Raw genomic sequence first — 19,406 nt, forward strand, 5'->3', positions numbered from 1 at the left:
CTGAAGTATCAAACAAGTCCAAGAGCTATTTCTCCGGGGGGAAATAATAGAATAGGTAAATCACTGGCTGATTTACTCTCAAATAAAAGAGACAACACAGCAAATGTAAAATTAGAAATAAAACAGACTTCTAAACAAAATTAGAAATTAGAACAGATAAAGGGAAATTTTTTTAGTTATATGAAAAATATTCCAGTATTAGGCAAGCATATTTGAAAACAGAATTTCATTGACGCCAAACTTCAAACTTGGTTTGACATTCCTTGAACGCTTCCTGTTGACTGGCTGCACACAACTTCCTCCTATATTGTGGTCCATAGGCCCCATCTCTGAGTATGAGCCTCTGAGGGACAGAGGTAGTGAGGTGGACGTGACTGTGAGTGTCAGGATAACAGAGAGGGGAAGAGCTGAGGCTCAGAGTCTCAGACAAACCAAACTCTGCCATTAAATAGTTACCTCTCCAAATCCTTGTGTCCTCATCTCTTAGTGGATAAATAACACCTGCCTCACAGGGGTGGTTAAGTGAGGTAATGCAAACAAAGTGTTGTTCACATAACTACTGATAAAACACTAGTTGATATTACATTGTAAGCGGGTTTTGAGTCTGGGTGGCAAGGGCAGCCTGTGAACTCTGGGGAGGTCTGACCGCTGAACCACCAAAGAGTAGTGTTGTGAAGCCTGATTCACCAAAATTTCCTGGCCCTCTGACTACTCAGTCAGCATTGGCTAGACTGCCACTGAAAACACATCCTGGAGGTTTTTAAGAGACATGGACCTTGGTTTAGCTAAAGGAGACCTCATCAGCTGGGGACTGCTCCCTGGAGAATGTGACTTTCACATTTGCAGACTACATTTTCAGAGATGCTCTCTGGTGCAAGCAACACCACAGCTTTTTCTCTAGAATGGCCTGGAAGAAACCCTTCCAAGAAGGAAAACCTCCTTAACATTTACCCTCTGACCAACTCAGCTCACCAGTTCCACATACACCTGCAGGAGACACTCAGCATTGCTCAGAGCTGCATGATATTCACCCTGCAATGGCAGGATGCTGTGCAGAAACTGGAAAGGATGCCAACCAGAGCTATTAGAGATTGTTTCCAATCACATCCAAGAAGAAACCAGCAGTGCAAACAGGCATGCCCCGTGTCAGGCTCACCGGCCCCCTGAGTCCTCCAGGGTCTGAATAGAAGAAAAATATAAGGAAGAAGCTTTCTCCAGCCCAGGGGATTTACTGTTGTGAAGGTCCAAGTGGAACTGGATTGACTATTCCCTGAGAAAGTGCAACATGAAATGTTGTCTCTTGAACTTGACATGCAGATTCTCAGGGAGGTTGGTCTCACAGTACAAATCAGAATTTAAGTAAATAAAAAAAGAGAAAACAAAACAGCTGCCCCAGTCCAAGTCCTTCGAGGAATCCCTACCAAGAAGCCTGGCCATCAGCCAATTAAGAACTTCCACCTGTCACATGTGAAAGAAACCTCAGAAAGCACCTCCTCCACGCCCTTGGTTTTATAACAGGGAGTCTGGGATCGGAAAAGCAGCCTACCAGGGTGATCCTCAGGCTAGGGGCAGGACCAGGATAGAAACCCCAGTACAGTGCTTCCCCACTGGGACACGCATGTCCAGGAAAGAGTGCTCATTCCCTGCCACAGGCCTGCACTGATATAGTTCAAAAGCCACAAATTGTGAATTCAAATGATCCGAACCACTGGGGAACTTGTGGGTACCATATGTTTTGCTCTCATCCAAATGTTGTTCAACTTGTTAGAGGAAAGTCTCAGGAGATCTTGTAATTAAGTGCCTTTGAGGTGAAATAGAAATGTGAATTGGGTGAATTTGGTGGCCTGGGAGTTTCAGGCAGCTGTGTATCTCAGGGTGTCTGGCAGTTTCTGGACTGTCTTCAATAATTTCTCACTCCTCTGCTGCTGCCACACTGGTGCCAGCCACTGTCATCTCTAGCCTCCGTTTTACCCTAATACTGCCCCCCAAACGCCCCCCCACCCCAGCTTCCTTGGCCTCTCCTACAGTCAATGCCCAGCACAGTGATCAGAGCGCTCCTCTTCTAGCACAAGGCAGCTTATGTCACTCTTCTGCCCAAAGTCCCTCTGGAGGAAAGAGCACTCTTCTCTGGTCATGCATATCCCAGTGGTGGATTCACTCCTGCTAGGAACTTCAGTATCCAGCTCCACCCACTTTTATGCTATAGTTTATACAGAAATGGCAAATGTCTTCTAAGCCTGAGAAATCTCCTTCACCCTCCCACTTGCTTATTACCTGATGTCCAAGAAGGCCAATAAGAGACCTGGGCAGAGGACAAAAAGCCTGTGCTCATGCTTTTGTGACTGTATTTAATAGCACAACACTTGGAGCCTGTGGCACCTATAGAATAGGGAAGAATTTTTCAGATATCACAACACCAGCAGGTTAGCCTCCTCTGCCTAAAACTCCGGGATGACTTCTAAGAGCTCCATTATCCACGGTGCAGAGAATCAAAAAGAGAGAAGCTGACCCACACTCAGGGTGGATCAGGTCCAGCTGACCAAGAGAAAAAGGAAGATCTGGTTAGGCAGAGACAGTGCCATGGTCATATCAGCAGATATTTCACAGAAGGAGATCCCTGCAGAAGAAAGCTATACTTGAAATTCCAACAGTGCATGCATCTGTGCAGCAAAACAATCCAGAATGGGGATATCCACAGCCACATCTAGAAACTTGAAGTTGGACGTAAGTCAAGCAGTTGAAGGGAGAAAGACAGAGAATTGTCTCAGTTCATAGCTATGTCTGCTATAACGAAGCAATAAATCCAGCTAATTTGGTAGAAGATATGGAATAGGAAGGGTGTATAAGAGAACTGCGTAAGATGGAAGCAAGTTGGGATTGCACGCAGCAGAGATATGTCGCTTCAACCACAATTGTCTAAGGGTTTCATCAATTACTTAATAAGCAGAGATTGGTGCTGAAATATGAACCACCTTAACCTTTAGTAGATACTTAATGAGCCACATTCTTCACCTTAAGAGTTATATAATATACTCATTTGAGATGCTTGATGCAATGCAGATTCCTGGGCCTGTCCAGACCAAATGAAACAAAAAATCTATTGCAGGCTGTACTGTTAACAAACTGAGTGTTTCTGAGGCAGCTGGGCTTCGTGTGTGCTGTCAGCAGACTTCACCTTGAGAATCTCTGCGATCGTGTAAGTTATTCCATTATATAAACAATGTGGCCCTGTGCCTTCATATATGCTTTTATATGAATGATTGCTTTGAGGAAAGAATCACTGAATAAACTGTTTTCAGTGATTACCTTTGAGGAGAAGGGATGAAGAGAAAATAGGGAAATGGCAGCACTTTGCTTCTATGATTTCTGTTTAGTTCGACTTTTCTAACCTTATTTCTATATTAGTCATATGGAGGTAGTTGCAGTTATCTGGGTGGGGAGCTTAGGACCCATTGTTTGTTTGGTTCGAAATGGCAACAGCATTAAGTTTTAACATTTATTCACTCCCAAAATACTTATAGAGTTCCTACCATATGCCAGGCATTGCTCTAGGCCCTTGAAGTGTAACATTTGTAGGATAAATATACAATTGGGCCTAAACTGCTTTGTGAATTAAATATTGCATAATTCGGCCCTGGTACATAATTAGTCGTCAGTGTTTCTATTTTCTTTATAGAGCCTCAAGTTGAAAAACATCCCTCCAGGTGGGTGGGCTGAGTCATCAGGATTGAGGGAGGCCAGTTGGCAGGTGTGATCATAATCTGGGAGCCAGGGGTGTACATAGCAGGTGAGAGACACCTTCTCCCACCTTGCATTAAAGAAAGAGATGTGGAAAGGGCTTATGCTTTCCTGCCAGGTTTCATATTATTCAGACAGTAGAACAGAGCCTGGGAGATTGACATTATAGGTTTTTGGCTTTGGAACATACTGAACAAGACGCAAAGAGGGTAAAAAGTGAAGTTGAGATGGGATATTAAGCAACCAGCTTGAGATGTGAGAGTCTAAATTGTTCTTCTCTTTTCTCTCTAGGTCAGGCATTGCTCATTTGATTTTCTTTAGGCAGAGGAACCAATAATGAAAGACAGGGGGGAAAATTCCTATTTGCAAGCGGTCCCCTTTCTCCAACAGCAAAACCACCTTCAAAACCATGTATCAAGCTCATCTAAACAAATAGATTTTGTAATATGTGGTTTGAATTAAGAGAAATATGGAGTTTTCTTATATAATGCTATGCACAGAGTTTGCAAAAACAGATGTTTTAAAATTGAAATACCAGTTAAGAGTTGGCAGAGCACCCAGATACCATCTTAGTTACTATTACTAATGATACCAATAATTAACATTTGAGCACTTCCTTTATACAAGGTGCTATGATAAGTGCATATGTATTATCGTTTTTTACACTCAGAATCTTATGAAATAAATATTATCATCCCCATCTTTTAAAGGAGGAGACTGAAACACAGAGAATTTAAGTAATGGGTCCAAGACCACACAGAATACTGAACATCAACCCAACTGCTTGTCTCCAAAATCTGTAGTCCTGCTCATTCACCCTCTGTGCCTAACATCCTCTGCAGTAATGAATCCAGACCATCTCTTAACTTGTGTCCCAAGATACAAAAGATGGCTAGTGAACCCACACTGAACAGAGGAACAGATCCAACCATCAGTGTCCCCTGTCCTGGTCACAGCCAGTTAAACAGATAAGATTTTTAAGAAAACCTTTGCAAGAGACAGGTACTCTGTAGAAACAGTTACCATCACTATGGTCCATGAGAAGAATCCAGCTGTTAATCGTCTGCCAGCCAGACCTGGTGTAGTCTGAATTGTTTTCTGCAGCCTAGAGACTGCCACTTTTTCCATTTCAGGTGGTCATCTCTACCTCCCTCTCTTTCTCTCTCTCTCTCTCTCCCCTTTCCTGCCTCCCTTCTCTCCATCCTCTTTTTCACCTTTCCTGTATTCGAAAGAGTAAAGAAGGTAAGTTATCAAAAAGTTGTAACAGAACTTAAATTGTAGTTTTAACTTTTTCAAGCCAAATATTCCACCTGCACTCTTTCTTGCCTTAGATATTTATACCCATTCTATTAATTTAATTCAGCACTTCTCAAACTTTTTTTTAGAGTCACCGAGGCTAGAATGCAGTGGGCTGCCCATAGCTCACTGTAACCTCTAACTCTTGGGGTCAAGCAGGCCTCCAGGCTCAGCCTCCCCGGGGGCTGGTGCTACAATGCATGCCACCACAGCTAGCTAACATGTTTACTTTCCATACAGATGGGGTATTCTTATGTTGCTCATATTGGTCTTGAAATCCTGACCTCAAGCAATTTTCCCTCCACAGACTCCCAAAGTGCTGGGATCACAGGCATTAACCATTGTGCCTTTCCCCAAACTGGCTTTTTTGGAATACTGTTCCAGAAGATGTAAATAGATATATCCAGGAGTGACACAGGTCAAGTAAATTTGAGATATAAGACATGCCATCACCACCTCTTAGAGCTTCATAATAGTATATATTATGCTATTATACATTTGCATAATAAGACACTGAGAAGTCCTGCAGTAAAGAAAACTGCTTAAATTAGTGTATGGCCATATTTCATTTAAAAGTAGGTATTTTGAGTTCCTACTATGTGCTAGGTCTTGTTTTAAATGCTGAAGATACAGCAGTAACAAGACAAAGTCCCTCTTTTCATGGAGTAAATGTAACTTAACAGTGCATTAATAAGATTTTCTATGTCATTTTCTATGACATTATTATCTTGGAAAATGTGTCATTGGTTTTGGAAATTCCTTTCTAAAGACATGTAGTATTTAACTAACTTGAGTTTTACTCTTGTCTAGTCATGCTTATATGAGGAGACACATCCACGAGTCCAAGAAATAGCTGTGGTCCTGGATTTATCTGAAAGATTTGTTTTTTAATTTCACATTAATATGAAAGTACAAATGTTAAGGTTACATTGTTTTCATTTCTAAGGTCAAGTTCAAGTTGTAGTTAAGCCCTTCACCCATGATGCATGCTGAACACCCTCACATTGTGCACATTAGGTGAGACCCTGCCATTCACCCTCCCTCCTCCTGCCAATTCCCCCTTATTAGACTATACTTGTGTTTTTCTTTCATGTGGGCATGTAGTTGTTTATATATTGGTTTCATATTAGTATTGAGTATATTGGATATATTTTTTCCATTTTTGTGATATTTTACTAGGAAAAATGTGTTTCAACTCCATCCAGGTAAACACAAAACATGTAAAGTCTCTGTCTTTTCTTATGGTGGAACAGTTTTCTATGGTATAATATACAACAGTTTGTTAATCCGTTCATGGGTTCATGGGCACTTGGATTGTTTCCACATCTTGGCAGTTGGAAATTGAGCTGCAATAAACATTCTAGTACAAACGTCCTTGTTGTAAAATGATTTTTGTTCTTCTGGATACCTAGTAATGGGATTGTAAAATCAAATGGAAGGTCCACTTTTAGTTCTTTAAGAATTCTCCATACTCTTTCCATAGATGTTGTATTAGTTTACCATCCAACCAGGCATGCAAAAGTGTTCCCTTTTCTCCACGTCCACAACAGCATCTGCAGATTTGGGATTTTGTGATGTGGGCCATTCTCCCTGGAGTGATTTTGATTTGTATTACCCTGATGGTTGGGAATAGTGAACATTTTTCATGTGTTTTTTGACCATTGGTCTGCCATCTTCAGAAAAATTTCTGTTCAAGTCTCTCGCCCACAAAGAAATAGGGTTGTTTGCTCTTGTCTTGATTAATTTGAATTCTCTGTAGATTCTAGTCATCAGCCCTTTGTCATTTATAGCATGCAAATATCTTTTTCCATTCTGAAGGCTGTCTTTTTGCTTTAGTTTTGGTACCCTAAGCTGTGCAGAAACGTTTTAGCTTGATCATGTCTCATTTATTTATTTTTGTCATTGTGCTCATAGATAAATAATATATTTCACAAAATACAGAGTTTAAAGAGAAAACATTATCTAATAAGATCTCAGGAAGAAGTCTTAACATTAAGACCTAAATTCACATTGTAGCCTTGCTTCATTTGTCTGTCCTTATAACCTCATCACATGTTATTGGGGCTACTTATGTAAGTCCTTTTTTTCTTTTCCTAAGGGTGCTTCTTGGACAAGGACATTGAGTTTTTACACCATGATTTCAGAAGGTTTCATAGGATTGATAACATTTCCTAGGAAACTCTAGATTAGACTGGCACAAGTCTTCCTCTCTGCTGTCCTTTATCTGGCAAGGTCTTTAAGTTGAATAATGGTGAAACATTTTCTTCTCTGCCGCTTTGTTTTGCTTTGTTTTGTGGGGTACAATGTGCTGAGTTTATATACAATTTGTAATGCTTACATCAAGCTGGTTAACATAGCCTTTTCCTCCCTTACTTAATTACTGTGTTAAGACATTTATACTCTACTCTTAATAGATTTGACATGTACCCTTGCAATATGCACCATAGGTGAGGTCCCACTGATTAAATTACCCTCCCTCCAACCAAACTCCCCCCCTCCTCTTCCCTCCTTCGTCCTGGGCTATAGTTGTGTTTTATCTTTCATATGAAAATGTGAGTGATTATATATTGGTTTCATAATATTACTGAGTATATTGGATACTTTTTCTCCCATTCTTCAGATACTTTACTAAGAAGAATATGTTCCAGCTCCATCCATGTAAACATAAAAGAGGTAAAGTCTCCATCTTTTTTAAGGCTGTATAATATTCCATGGTATATATATACCATAATTTACTAATCCATTTGTGGATCAATGAGCACTTGGCTTCCATGACTTGGCAATTATGAATTGGCCTACAATAAACATTCTGGTGCAAATATATTTACTGTAAAGTGATTATTGGTCTTCTGGATATATACCTAGTAAAGGAATTGCAGGATCGAACAACAGGTCTACTTTTAGTTCCCTTAGTGTTCTCCAAACTTCTTTCCAAAAGGAATGTATTGGTTTGCATTCCCACCAGTAGTGCAGATATGTTCCCTTTTCTCCACATCCACACCAACATCTGTAGTTTTGGGATTTTGTGATGTGGGCTACTCTTACTGGAGTTAGATGATATCTCAAAGTGGTTTTGATTTTCATTTCTCTGATGATTAAAGAAGATGAGCATATCTTCATGTATCTGTAGGCCATGTGCCTGCCTTCTTCAGAGAAGCTTCTGTACTAGTCTCTTGCCCACAATGAAATGGAATCACTTGTTCTTTTCTTATAAGTTTGAGTTCTGTGTGGATTCTAGTTATCAAACCTTTGTCAGAAACATAACATGCAAATATCTTCTCCCATTCTGAGGGATGTCTGCTTGCTTTACTTACTGTGTCCTTGGCTGTGCAGAAGCTTTTTAGTTTGATAGGATCCCAGTAATATATTTTTGGTGTTGCTTCAATTGCTTGGGGGGGTCCTCCTCATAAAATATTCTCCCAGGCCAATTTCTTCAAGTGTTTCCCCTGCAGTCTCTCCAAGTGTCTTTATAGCTTCAAGTCTTAAGTTTAAATCTTTTATCCAGTGAGAATCAATTTTTGTTCATGGTGAAAGGTGAGGGTCCAGTTTTAGTCTTCTATAAGTCTCTAGCCAATTCACCTAGCACCATTTATTAAATAGGGAATATTTCTCTCAATTTATGTTTTTGATAGGCTTATCAAAGATCAAATGACAATAAGTGTCTGGGTACATCTCTTGGTTCTCTATTCTGTTCCATACATCTACATCTCTATTTTTGTGCCAGTGCCATGCAGTTTTGATCACTATAGATTTAAAGTATAGCCTGAAGTCTGGTAGCATGATTCCTCCTGATTTGTTTTTATTTCTGAGTAATACCTTGGCTATTCGAGATTTTCTCTGATTCCATATAAAATGAAGTACGACTTTTTCCAGATCTTTAAAGTATGACAGTGGTGCTTTAATAGAGATTGCATTAAATTTGTGTATTGCTTTGGGTAGTATGGACATTTTAACAATATTGATTCTTCCCAGCCATGAGCATGGTATGTTTTTCCATTTGCTAACATCTTCAGCTATTTCTTTTGTCAGAGTTTCATACTTCTCTTTATAGAGATTGTTCATGTCCTTTCTTGGATAAATTCCCAAATATTTCAACTTTTTTGGACTACTGTAAAAGGAATAGTCCTTGACTATTTTTTCAGCTTGACTATTGTTGTTATATATAAAAGCTACTGATTTATGAGTACTGATTTTGCATTCTGAAACACTGCTGTATGCCTTGATCACTTTTAAAAGTTTCATAGTTGAGTCCCAGGGATTTTCCAGGTATAGTATCATATCATCAGTGAAGAGTTAGAGTTTGACCTCCTCTCACCCTATTTGGATACCTTTGATTGCCTTCACTTGCCTGATTGCAATGGCTAACACTTCCACTAGTATGTTGAATACAAGTGGAGACAATGGGCATCCTTGCCTAGTTCCTGACCTGAGTGGAAATGTTTTCAATTTTACTCCATTCAATATGATATTGGCTGTGGGTTTTCTGTAGATGGCCTCTATCAGTTTAAGAAATGACCCATCTATGTCTATTTTCTTAAGTGTTCTGATCATGAAAGGATGCTGGATATTATCAAAAGCTTTTTCTGCATCAATTGAGAGACTTATATGGTCTTTGTTTTTTATTTTGTTTATGTGATGAATTATATTTATAGATTTATGTATGTTGGACCAACTTTGAGACCTTGGGATAAACTAATTTGGTCATGGTGTATAATTTCTTTGATGTGTTGCTGGATTCTGTTCGCTAACATCTTATCGAATATTTTTGCATCAATATTCATTAATGATATTGGTCTATAATTTTCTTTCATTGTTGGGTCCTTTCCTGATTTGGGGATCAGGGTGACATCTGCTTCATAGAATGTTTTGGGAAGTACTCCTTCTTTTTCTATGTCTTGGAAAACGTTATGTAATATAGGTACTAGTTCCTCTTTAAAGGTTTGGTAGAATTCTGATGTAAAGCCATGTGGTCCTGGACTTTTCATTTTGGGGAGCTTTCGTATAGTTGATGGTATTTCACTACTTGATATAGGTCTATTCAACATTTCTAATTCTTTCTAGCTGAGTCTAGGAAGGTGGCATGCTTCCAGATATTGGTGTATTTCCTCGAGATTTTCATATTTCTGAGAATAGAGTTTTTTATACTATTCATTAAGAACTTTTTGAATTTCTGAGGTGTCTGTTGTTATTTCGCCTTTATCATTTCTGATTGATGATATTAGTGATTTTACTTTTCTGTTTCTGGTTAGGTTAGCCAAAGGTTTATCAATTTTGTTACTCTTCAAAAAACCAACATTTTGCTTTGTTGATCTTTTGAATGATTCTTTTGTTTTCAATTTCATTGAATTCTGCTCTAATTTTGGTTATTTCTTTTCTTCTGCTGGGTTTGAGGTTGGAATGCTCTTCCTTTTCCAGTTGCTTGATATGTCCCATCAAGTTGTTGACTTCCTCTCTTACCATTCTCTTGAGAAAGGCTTGCAATGCTATAAATTTCCCTTTTAGGATGGCCTTTGCAGTATCCCACAGGTTCTGATAATTCATTTCTTCATTGTTGTTTTGTTCCAAATTTGATAATTTCCTTCTTAATCTCATCTATGACCCATCTATCATTCGGCATAAGGTAATTTAGCTTCCATGATTTTGTGTGAGTATGAAGATTCCTGTTGTTGTTGAGTTCAACTTTAATTCCATATGGTCAAAGAAAATAAAAGGACTAATTTCTATTCTTTTAAATTTACTGAGATTAGACTTGTGACCTAAGATGTGATCAATTTTGGAGGATGGTCCATGGCATGATGAGAAGACTGTGTATTCAGTTTTAGTAGGATAAAATGTTCTGTAGATGTCTGTTAACTCTATTTGTTGTAGGGCCAAGTTTAAGCCCAATATTTCTTTGTTTAGTTTATTCATGCAAGATCTATCCAACACTACCAAAGGGGTGTTAAAATCTCTGACTATTATGGTGCAGGAAGATATCAAATTGTTCATACCTGTTAGGGTTTCCTTTATAAATTGAGGAGCATTCTGGTTGTGCACATAAATGTTAATGATTAAAATCTCTTCATGTTGAGTGTTTCCCTTGACAAATATGAAGTGACCATCCTTATCTTTCCTTACCTTTGTTGGTTTAAAGCCTATTGTTTCTGCGAATAAAATTGCAACCCCTGCTTTTTTCTGATTTCCATTTGCCTGAATTATAGATGTCCATCCCTTCACCCTGAGTCTATTTTTGTACTTTAAGGTAAGATGAGATTCTTCTATGCATCAGATATCTGGTATGAGTTTATGTATCTAGTCATCCAACCTGTGCCGCTTTAGAGGACAATGTATACCATTTACATTAATTGAGAGAATTGATAAGCCTGGTAGTGTTTTGAGTGTCTTGTTTTACAAATGTCCAGTGGACATTTTTAATCATTTTACCACTGTGGAAGTTGTTTTTTGTTTTTGTTTTTTTCCCAAAAAAATTGTGAGTGAGTTTACTTTAGTGGTAGAGCATTGTGCTGGTCATTGTGGAGGATGGGCCTCTGACATCATGAAGAGCTGGTTTAGTTATGGCAAATTTCTTCAACAGGTGTATGTCATTAAAGTATTTGATTTTTCCATCACAAATGAAACTCGTTTTAGCTGGATACAGGACCCTGACCTGAAAGTGTTTTGTTTTAGGATATTGAAGGTTGATGACCCTCCTCTTCTGGCTTGAAAGATTTCGGCTGAGAGATCTGCAGTCAGTCTAATATTTCTCTCTTTATAGGTAATGCTTTTCTCATGTCTGGTAACTTGCAGAATTTTCTCCTTCATACTGACTTTGGCAAAGTTAATCACAATGTGTCTAGGAGATGCTTATTTGGATTGAGTCTTGCTGGGGTTCTGAAACTGTCTTCTATCTGAATTCTGTATCTCTCACAATGCTTGGGAAAGTCTTCTCCATAATCTCTTGGAGTGGAGCATCTGTACTGTTAGGACCATCCTCTTCTCCCTCAGAAATTCCTATAAGGCAAATGTTTTCTTTCTTGGAGTGGTCTCACAGCTCTCTCAGGGGATAATCCATTTTTGCTCTCCTCTTCTCTGTCTCTTTGAGTGTTTGGGAGCATTCAAAAGCTTTGTCTTCAATGTCAGAGATCCTTTCTTTTGCCTGCTCCATTCTGTTACTGAGGGATTCTACTATATTTCTCAGTTCTTTGAGGACTGCAATTTCTTGCCTCATTGTGTCTAAATCCTTAAAGATTTTATCTTTGTATTCATTAATTTATTGATACAACTTTTGAATTATTCCTTGGATTTCTAATTCCAATTTTACTTCCATTCTATTAATCTTATCCATATTCTGAACTCTATTTGTGACATTTCAGCCATTCGTTTATGAATAGCATCCTCTGTTGTGTAGTTCCTTGGGGGAATTGATCTGATTGTTCATGTTGCCAGAGTTTTTCCACTGATTCTGCCCCATGATTATTTTCCAGCTTGGCTAGTAAAGCTGGTATGGTGAAATTGGATTGAGGGCCTCTGGATTTGTAATTAACCAGCCTTTTACCAAACAGTTGGGACACGTGACTGTGGTTTTTACCCTACAGCTTTACAAAGGTTCTGTTCAGTACTGTCACCTGAGACTCTGGGGACCTGCTTAGTGTGATGGGGCTAGGTGGCTCTGTCTTGTATTCAGCTAGTCTCTATTCAATCCTAGTGAATTAGTGGCTTTGGGCTGAAATCTCAGCTGGGGACAAATACAAGCAACTAAGACACCCTGCCTCCCACAGGCAATAACTGGAAGAGGAGAATCAGACTCTTTCACGGCAACACAACCAGGGCTCAACTTTGGAGGGTCGCCAGGTAGCCAGCCCAGGTCAAGGGTTCCAAACCAATTGTCTTGGTCACCATAATCACTAATCATGTGGAAGAGTTTAGAAAGACTCCAGCAACTAGACAGCAGGGGTCCACTGACAACTCAAATGTGAGTCCCTTTGGTTCTCCATGGAGTCAAAAAGGCCTGCCCAGCAAAAGAGGTAGTCCAGAGAGGCTGGCGCCTCCTCCCCAACCTTGCACCTCTGCCACACCCAGTCACTGGTACCCCCACTGGGCTGTGGCCTAGTTCCCTCCAATGAGAAAATGCACCAGGGATTTGTGCCTGCCAGAGTCAAAGGGAATCAATACCTCCTCGGCAAGGCTGCCAGGCTCTGCCACCAGCCAACAGGGAGATCTAAAACATGACTCAATAGAAACTGTGGAGTATTCTACCTGAGTTTGTTCCAAGCCAGGGGTTAACAATGTAGTGAATGTTTATCTCCCTCAGAGACTGTGCCTCTGCCCCAGTAGCTCTGTTCCACTGGTACCCCTGCAGGGTGAGGTCTGGCTCCCTCTGGTAGTCCACAGAATTGGGGAGGTGTCTCTCTAAAATTTGACCCCAGAGGGATTGTTCTACTATCACTGATGCTGCATGGCAGGTGCCTCTGCATGATTTCAGGGCCTCTGCATGGGTTTTAGGCCTCCCTATGGGTTTCTGAGCCTCCACCTGCCACGTGGCTTCCTGTGCCTCCCCCCACCACTTTTGCTGTGCTGGGCCAGTCACCCTCCCCCTGAGCTTCTCTCCACTTCTACTCGAGTCCCAGTTTCCATGTAGCTGTGCTACTGAGGCCCATGAATGCCCAGCCCTAGCAAGGAACCATGGACACTCCAGTCTATGCAGGGGGTAGGCTTCCAGTCCACCAGGGAAAGGGGGAAGGGTGGACTGGGAGTTCAGAATAGCAAGAAAAATAATTATTCAACTTTATGCCGAGCAAGAGAATGCCCAGGCTCACAGCAGGGTCTCTGTGGAGAAGGGGTCCCAACCTCCAGCAACTCTCTCTTGTGGGGTGAGATAAGAGGTCTGCTGTTCACTACTCAATTTTAGAGATCATACAACAAGCCACTGTCTTGGGGGAGGGGACAGACTTTCATCTTCTTTGGAATGGGTTTTTTTACCTGTAATTTGCTTCCTTAGAGTCTCAGCTTGCCTCAGCAGGGATGGCGTGCAGTTATCAATCTTCTCTCTAATCTCAGCCCCCAACCTTCAGCTTTATTGGGCTCTTTCTGGCCACTATCTGTCCCTCTGGACCAGAGCTTCTGTTGAAAGCTGGCTCTAGTCGGCCATCTTCCCCCAAACCTCCCTCACCTCTCTGCCACTTTGGAATGGTTGTTGAAAAGAGGTAAATCTGGGGCTCTAGGCAGGGGAATGTGAGTGTACAGTGAATTGTCTGTGGCAGGTAGGAATGAAAGAAGGTCACTGTCTACAGGGAGAATGGCTATAAAGGGCTATCCACTGATTACAGTGGCAGTAAACACCTTTTCATCCCTGTCTGAGATTGACATTGGTGAAAGTGCCAAAGCCCTGTGTAGGATCCCCACATTCTCCAATGAGGGGCAAGTGGGGGATTTTCACCATTTGAAAGTGGGGGATTTTCACCATTCTTGCTTTTAAGAAAGATCCTTCAGGATCTCCTTTAAGAGAGGGATAAAGTGAACCTTAACCAGGGCAGTTCAGTGGAAACAAAAGTGTCAGAATAGAGGCAGATAGTACTGTAAAAATAAAATTACAGTGCTTCTCTGTTGAAGGAGGCCCTCAGGAGGCCCCTATGTTCATGGCAATTATTCAATTTGGAGCTCTCTGACACCCTGGTCTCAAACTTGAGGTCAAGAGGATGCCTTTTTATATTGCAGCCTCCTGAGTCCCAAATGCTTACATTAGCTGGATTCATTCTGCCTTAGCTGGCTTCCAAGCCAAATTTCCATGACCCACATAGCACTCATTCTTATTTGAGCAGCCCACTGGTAGCTTTCTCCAAAGTTTTATTAGATTCCTAAAAGAAAAACTATACCAGGAAGAACATAGGACATGCAGGTGATAGCCAAGTTATATATTCCCTAATTCAGTCATTCAAAAACATAAAGAGCCCCCACTGGTGTCCACACACTCTTCCAGGAGTTGGCAATGCAGTGGCAACTAAGGCGGGAGATTCCTCACCTATGAAGCTTACATGAGGGAGTGCAGACATTGAGCACAGGACCAAACAGGGCAACTTCAGAGAGTGAGAAATGTTGTATTGACAATGGAACAAGAAAAAATAAAGCAGAGTAAGTTGATGGGTGGTGGTGGGGACCTCTTTCTGAAAGCAGGTGCATATAGGCACCAGGTCCAGCAGGTGTGAGGGGTATGACATATTTCAAAACCGGAAAGGACAGTGAGCCAGAGCATGAGTGAAGCTGACTCAGGGGCCATATCCTTCATGGACTTGCTAAGGCTATGGTGAGGCTCAATAAGGATTGTACAGTACAATCCTTACTATACACAGGATTTTATTCTGTGTACAGTAAGATGTCATGGGAAGATTTTTAAGGAAAGAGATGATGGCATCTGTTTTATGCCTTAAAAGACTACTCTGCCACAATTTATTAATCCATTCATGGGACAATGGGCACTTGGGCTTATTCTATGACTTGGAAATTATGAATTGACCTGCAATGAACAATCTGGTGCAAATATCTTTGTTGTAAAGTGATTTTTTTGGTCTTTTGGATATACATCTAGGAGAGGAATTGCAGGGTTGAGCAGCAGGTCTACTTTTAGATCCCTGAGTGTTCTCCAAGCTACTTTCCAAAAGGATTGTATTAGCTTGCATTCCCACCAGCAGCACAGAAGTGTTCCCTTTTCTCCACATCCACACCAACACTTTACCTCTTTTATGTTTACATGGATGGAGCTGGAACATATTCTTCTTAGTAAGTATCTCAAGAATGGAAGAAAAAGTATCCAATGTACTCAGCACTAATATGAAACCAATTTAAAATCACTCACACTTTCACAAGTAACGTAAACCACAACAATAGCCCAAGATGAGGGGAATGGGAGGGGAATGGGAGGGGAGGGGGGAGATTTGATGGAAGGAGGGTAAACAATGGGACCACACCTATGGTTCATATTGCAAGGGTACATGTCAAATCTATTAAGTATAAATATAAATGTCTTAACACAATAAGTAAGTAAGGTGAAGGCTATATTAACTAGTTTGTTGTAAGCATTCCTGATTGTATATAAAATTAGCACATTGTACCCCATAAAGGCATCAATGTATACACGATCTATGTGTTTATTACATAAAAAAAAAAACTACTCTGCTTGCTTGCCCTGAGGGGAGAGGACAGTAGTTATTGCAAGAGTGACAATATAGGAAAAGCTAGAAGGCCAATTATTTTTTATTCTCCTATGATTCTGTGACAAGATGAAGGATGCTCTGAAAGTGAAGTTAATTTATCAATAAAACTATATTAATAAAACTTTTAAAATATGTGCATTCTTTCTCTCTCATACACACACACACACACACACACACATTCTTGCGATATACCCAGAAAAAAAAAATCTGTTTTCTCTCCAAACTGTGTTTTCTCATGTATGGGTGGGTCTGATAAAAGGCATCATTAACTACCTTTTCCCCTTGGACCTTACATGAATACTTCTCTAGTAATTGCTTAGGTCCCTTCACAGCAGGAGGAGGATTATCCAGCATGACATCCATTGCTGTCAAGAACACACAGAAATGACTGATATTAAAGGGACAAATAGGCTAAAAATCACTCCTACCACCACCCACCCCCTGAGGGGCTTCTGGGCCACCCCAACTGTGAAGGCAGGATGGACTTGGAAAAATGATGGCCATTTGACACCTTTAAGAAGTCTAAAGGACACTGTAAGGAAGCCATAGTCTTGCCCCTTCCACAGTTCATGGATTGCCTTTGATATCAGGGATTGCCAGTGTTTTTTACTTCAGGCACAACTGGAATTACAGTAGTTGTGAGAATACATACACAATTATTTCTTCCAGGAATGTAGAGGAACACCAGACTAGTGTAACTAAATCTCATCCAGGATAGGTTCTTTGGAAATCCACTTCAAATAACAAATAGCATGTTTAAGAAATTCCGTGAGTTGATCCCATTATTTCCTCCCTCTTTTCAACCAAAAATTTAAAGTGGATTCTAGTATTTTGTTTAAATAGGAAAAAACCATGGGATTGGATCATCTTAAGTTGGTTCACTTGATTCTTGATTCCTTTTGCTTTTTCATAAGTTTGATCAATCTCCAAAAACAATACAATTGTAAAATTCAGCACTATTACATTGTAAGTTCACCTTAATTTTGAACCTTTTGAGTCTAAATTTATAAGACATGGCAGTGTTAATAATAGCATGGTTATGTGCAGGTCCCATAGATGAGAGGTGCGCAATTGCTGGAATGTTTACTAAACATTAATTAAGTGTGATGAGGATGACACATAATCCAGGAAGAAAGACCTGCCTGGTAACTGAAAGATGAATCCTTGGCAAGAAGGACAACCATACCTAGGAAGAGAAATGTGCCCTGGGTTCTCCAGTGTTCTTAACTACCTTTCTTCTTCAAAAAGGTAAGAGGAAACTCAGACATAATAAAATCCAACCTCTTCATCCTATGATCAGAAAGACTAAGATCCAAGTAGCAGAAGCCCCTTGTCTAGGGTCATGCAGGTTTAGGGACAAAATAAGGCTTAGACCCAGGTCTCCTTACTCTTGGATCATTTCATGATGCTTCTTTTCTTCATGGATTTCATACCCCAGGTCTACCTAGAGCTAGCTCATATTAGTGAGGATAAGACCTGTGAGGATACTAAAAACAGAGATGATAAGAGACAATGACAGTCCTAAACATGTAGGAGACCCAAGCAGAAAAGCAGAGCTGGCATAAAGTTTGATATTCCAGCACAACCTCCTCAGCCTCCACAGATCCACACAGAATTCCCATGAAATATGACCACTCACCATTCCCACTCATGGAGGCTCACTGGGGATGCCATACTGTGCTGAGCACTTTTTGTAGAGTATCTAATTAAACTTCACAGACGTCTACAAGGTCAGACAGGCATTTACATGGAGCAGTTGGACTCCAGAGAGACAGAATCCCATCTGTCCTGCTGAACAACTCTGTGGATTTATTTTCCCCTTGTTCAGTTTCCTCTCTGTAAAACAGGAATAATGATACTAATTCCGAAAATTCATTATGACAATTCAGTAGGTGAGTTCATGTGAAGTACTTAGGGAGAGCCTTGACACAGGGTAAGTGCTCAATAAATGTGGCCATTACTGTTATCTGCTTTACAGACTTTGAAAAACAGGGCTAATAGAGCAATTGACTAACATAGCACAGAACGTGGAAGAGTTGCCTCTGAGCCCAACCCATATTATAATGCCAAAGCCTATGACGTTATAAGGCATTAACCACCCTTCTAGACCTTCTCTCTAGGAGACTCAAATGTCACTTTTGCTCTTGTTCCCATAGATTGTCGATCCACAGTATTCTAGCTGTCTCCAGCCAACAGAGAAGGACCTGGAGACATCTCAAGTCATCAGAGTTGTGCTCCTCCTCTGGCACAGCCACCTTCAGTTTCTCTCCAGCCCTTCTTTCCCTCACATCCATGAGCTCTTATGGCAACTTCATTGTGATTCCCACCTACATCACAAGCTCAGAATTTTTATGACTCCAAGCCTTTCTCTGAGGAGATGCCTCCTTCCCGGAATAACTTGACCATTTTTCCACCTGAAAAACTACCGTTTATTCCACTTCCTTTCCACAAACTTCATCCCCACCCCTCTGCTCTGAACAGAATTAGTAACTTCCTGGGCAGGGGAAGATTGGCAATGAGAAGAGAGCTTCTGGGGGCCAGCAGAACCAGGGTTCAAGCCCCATACCCGACACTACCATGCTTAGTAATTAATTGCCTCACTTCTCATAGACTCAGTTTTAATAGATTTTGTAGAGATTAATTAATATAATACACACAATACTAGCTGGCATATGATACACTCTCAAGAATGATAGGTATTATGATCATATTTTCAATAGAACTTTGACCATATACCTATTAGAAACTTATTCTTTAGTTCAATTACATGTTTTCACATCTGTTTTGTGCACTAAACAGTGAAATTTTCAAGGTCAGGATGACCTCTCCTGACCAATACCAATAGAGTAGACACCGCATACATGTGGATTAAGTTGATTTAAAACATCAGTCAATTCATTCATTCCTCCATAGAACAGCCATTCAGGACTAAAGGAAAGGTAATGGTTTCAATGGGATGTGTGTCCCTGTAAAGAATTAGAATAAAGAATCCCCTATCTCAATGCTTCTCAAACTTCAGTAGGCATAGATTCCTCTGGAAGGCTTGTAACAATATAGGTTACTGGGCCCCATCCCTAGAGTTTCTGATTCAATAGGTCTGAAATGGAGCTTGATAATTTGCATTTACAGTAAAGTTTCCAGGGGATACAGATGCTGCTGGTACACAGACCACACCATGTGAACAAC

The sequence above is a fragment of the Nycticebus coucang genome, chromosome 14 (genome assembly GCF_027406575.1).
Source record: "Nycticebus coucang isolate mNycCou1 chromosome 14, mNycCou1.pri, whole genome shotgun sequence".
Classification (NCBI taxonomy): Eukaryota; Metazoa; Chordata; class Mammalia; order Primates; family Lorisidae; genus Nycticebus; species Nycticebus coucang.